We start from the raw sequence: 4,405 nt of genomic DNA, 5'->3' as shown, positions 1-4,405 counted from the left end.
ATGATGCTATGGAAAATAATGACTTTCTGTACAAAATACTTTTTTCCGACGAGGCTACTTTTATGAATTCAGGGCATGTGAATAGACATAATATGCATTATTGGGCCGTTGAAAATCCTCATTGGATGCGATCAATTCCATTCCAACATCGGTGGTCTTTAAATTTTTGGTGCGGAATAATAGGAGACCTTGTGATTGGATCATATTTTTTTGAAGAAACTGTAACGAGTAATAGTTATTGTAACTTATTACAAAACCATTTACCTGCGCTTTTGGAAAATGTGCCACTACACATCAGAAGGAAAATGTGGCTTCAGTAAGACGGCGCTCCGCCACATTTTGCAAACATCACCAAACAGTTGTTATACGAAAAATTTGGAGACAAGTGGATAGGTCGTGGTGGACCTGTTCAATGGTCTCCTCGATCTCCCGATCTGACACCATTAGACTTCTTTTTGTGGGGATATGTGAAGGAGAAAGTTATGTTTGAACCGCCAACGACGAAAGAGAACATGAAGCAAAGGATACGCGACGCTTGCGCTTCAGTGACTTCCGAAATGTTAAAAAATGTTAGGAGTAATTTGTTGCTTCGAATAAATACATGTTTACAAGTCCATGGCGGACATTTTGAACATTTAATAAATTGAATAAATAAACAAACAGTGTGTTGTGATTTTGATTTCGTGTAGCTTCGAAACTTTACACCGTCATATCTTTTAACAGAAACATCTGACAAAAAATGTTTTTAACAAAATTTACTTGTTTCTACCCGTAGAACCCAACCATCTAACATTTTATAGGGGGTCCCGTTTGACATTGTAAAGTTACCCCCTGCCCCCCTTTAAGGGGGGCAGGGGGTAACTTCATATTTATGTAGTTAGAAAGGCCCCTCGAATACATAAAACTTTCTTATGAACGACTTTTTGATTTGGCAAATAGTTTCCGAAATATTCAGCTGTTAAGAGTTATGTGGGCCACCCTGTATACATATTTCCGTAAGAGTGCGATAACGTTCGCGCGCGTGCACGTGCTATCTGCATAAGCTTCGTATTCGCCCCGGCAACGGGTCCCACGATCGAAGTGTATCAGGCCTTGAATGAAAGACGGATACGGGCGAATGAATGAACCGGGGAACGGCCGAGAGTGTCGCGGCGTGCGTGGGCGAGCGCGAGGGGCACCTCCGCTGCACTACACCTCCGGAATAACGTAAGGCTGCCATTTTGACTCCTCCAATCGGCCGCTAAATCGCGCGGCGGCGTTCACAAAAATGATTTTCACACGTATAATTTGTATTCTACCCACGCGCGATTGTACACGCACGTTTCTCGAATGTTTAATTCGACGACGCGCGAATAAATAACTCCGTCCGTGCACCCGCAGCCGCGTAACGCTGCCATTTTGATTGCCGCGAGTCCCTCTCTGAAATAAATATTGCTCGCGGAAGACAAACAGCGCGTTTCCAAATAATTCAACAACACGCGCGAGTAAGTAATAATTTATGCGCAAACTTGAAACTCTCGTGCGCGCGTGTACGTACGCGGCCGAGCGATTTTTGACGCCGCGCGAGTACCGTACCGGTCGTCCATTCAAGCCAAACGCACGCGCACTTCCGCATATATTGTGTTGCAAATGAGACGCTTCGTCACGGCGGGGACGAGACCAGACGCGCGAGGTAGGTAGGTAAGATGCGTGCGCGTGCGTACGCGCATGCGTGTACCCTTCGCGGAGATTAAACGGTCAAACTAATCGAAACTAAAACGCCTTCGCGCGTCGAAGAACGGATTGTCGGACCCAATTGCGTCAGAAATGCGTTCGAGGACGACGATTACGGCGACCCCCTTCGCGTAAGTCTTAAGGGGGGAGCCTGCTTTAGAACGTTGAAAATAAGGTATAATTTTACGAATTTTTTTTGGAGAAACTATACAGCGGATCATTATAAAACTTTGATGCATTTATTAGTACATGTTTAAAGATAAAAAAAATTATTTTTTTATTTGAATATATCGCCTGTAGAGGTCGTCCTGGAGGCATCTTAGTGCAGCCGGCATTGTAAATTCGTGAGCATTCTCCTGCCTCCAAATTTCATCCAAACTGAAAAATTGAAATATCTTCTCGTTATTTATGAATTCGCATCGTCGATGAACCAAAGAGAGAAGAAAAAAGTTGAAAAGTGCCAAAATGGTGGAGCTTAGAACACAAAAGTACGATTTTTAGGCAAAGTTTTTGAACTTTTTCATGCAAAAATAATTGTTTAACTTAATGTTTTTATGAATATTAAAGGCTCATCGACGATGGGAATTTGCAATGCCGGCGACGCGGCTGCACTAAGATTTCTCCAGGACGACCTCTACGAGCGATATATTCAAATAAAAAAATAATTTTTTTATCTTTAAACATGTACTAATAAATGCATCAAAGTTTTATAATGATCCGCTGTATAGTTTCTCCAAAAAGAATTCGTAAAATATACCTTATTTTCAGCGTTCTAAAGCAGGCTCCCCCCTTAAGGGGAGTTACGGGGGGATCTGAAGAGGATCTACGATTCAAGATTTCAAGCCGACATCAGGCACGTGAGTGCTCCGCGTGATGCCCCTCGACTCCACGTACCGGCATTTACGCGTACACCTACGTCAGGGGGGCCATTGACTGCTCCCCGTGACTCGGTCGACGTCGTCGGGAACGTCGCGCATCCGCCGGTCGCTTACGTGCCCACGGCGAGGGAACCGATCCGCTCGCGCGCAACGAGCGTTCGCTTGGCCGGCCGCTGCATGAACGCAGCGACCTGATGGGGAACCGGTGCGGCGTGCTCGCGTCGCTCGCTCCCTCGTTCCGTGCGCGCGCGCGGAACTGTGTCGTGTGCGTGTAAAATTACGCTCACGTACGACGCTCGCGTGTGGACGCGCCACGTGGGCGGACTAGATATATCCCGTGTTTATCGGGGCCCGTCGATTCCGCGGTATGCGTTTTGGAGGGGCCCCAGGCTGTTTCCCGTCTATCCCGCGCCCCTGGAGAACAGATCTGGCCCTGAGAGGCTCTGCGAACGAGCGGAAATTCGCTTTGTCTCTGGCAGGCTGTTTTTTTCCTGATCGATCGATCTCAGAGGATCGTCCTTGGTTGATCTTGGGGAGAAGATGAGTTTTCGTCAACGTGGATGCACGGATGCCTACACGCAGCTCCTCTTTCCCAGCAGAGCTTATCTCCTCTAACGAATCTCTCGTTGAACTCTCAAAGGGTCTGCCGACCCTAAGCCCATGAAACCAATTCGACGAATGCTCGCTGGAAGGGGGAGAAACCAGAGCGGGTTCCCGAGTGTCTACGAGCCCTTCGAAGCCGTCTACCTGCCGCGTGACGTGGCCCCGAAAAATTCTTTTCGTTCCCTTTCTGCGATTAATTCTCAGAGGCGGAGAAATTACTCTGCTCTTAGATCGCAGGGGTGTGCGTGTATGTGTGTCAGGAATGCGAAGCATCCGAGCAGCGGCGTTCTCCATTGCGGTTAGCCTAAATGTGTCGAGAAGAAAAATTATTTCTTCATTAATTTCTTCATTAAAATAGGCTGAAGAAGGAACAGGAATGTCGCGAGAGGCCGTAGCGGATGCTCCGAAGATTCGATCGACTTTGGTTACAATTTTAATTCGATTAAGTTCAGCGTGATATATGTATGTCCGATGATGTATCATTTCTGGCGGTAATGTACAGGCGGCTACGGCTAACGCTTACATGGAAGCGTGGAAATGGCGCGTGAAATTCCCAGTGACTGGAACAGCCTATAATTTTCGCGGAAATCGCAATGCCGAAGGACGACGCGGAATCCGCGTCGAGCGTGGTCGACACAAGTGCCGCTTTACACCGCTAATGCGATAATTCCTGCAATTGTGAGAATCGGAAAACTTTACCTATTGCCTGGCAGCAGTCGCTCCAAGCCGATACGTTTACGTTACAAAGAAGCCGCACGCATCAGCTCCCAGACAGGTTCTTACGATAAGGAATCCGTGAGGAACAAGCTGTGTGACGAGATTTACTCGAATTACATTGTTTTAACGCGATTCCACCTTAAACCTTTGCCAGCTTCGATTACGGTTTCGTAGCAGTAGATCGAAATCATTTAAACGCGATGCAGCCGTTAAGCAATATTAACGATTGCGAATACAATACCGAGGACACGAGGAGACACGACTGCAAATCCGTTTTTTCAAGCAGCGGTTGTTCCGTGCTCGTACACGGCGAGTACAACTTTCACGTTTATTAACATCATCCGCGAGAAAAATCTGGCGAATGTTCGTGGTGCAGGAGAAATCTTGTGGTCGTAGCCAAGATGTTTATTAGTGAGCGCCATAAACGCGCGGCCGATTTAATGCACCTATTCATATTTCTTCGCGGTTACCACGATTTACAAGGCGCGAGAGAC

The sequence above is a fragment of the Ooceraea biroi genome, chromosome 8 (assembly GCF_003672135.1).
Source record: "Ooceraea biroi isolate clonal line C1 chromosome 8, Obir_v5.4, whole genome shotgun sequence".
In the NCBI taxonomy this organism is placed as follows: Eukaryota; Metazoa; Arthropoda; class Insecta; order Hymenoptera; family Formicidae; genus Ooceraea; species Ooceraea biroi.
Note: the sequence above shows the minus strand (reverse complement) of the source record.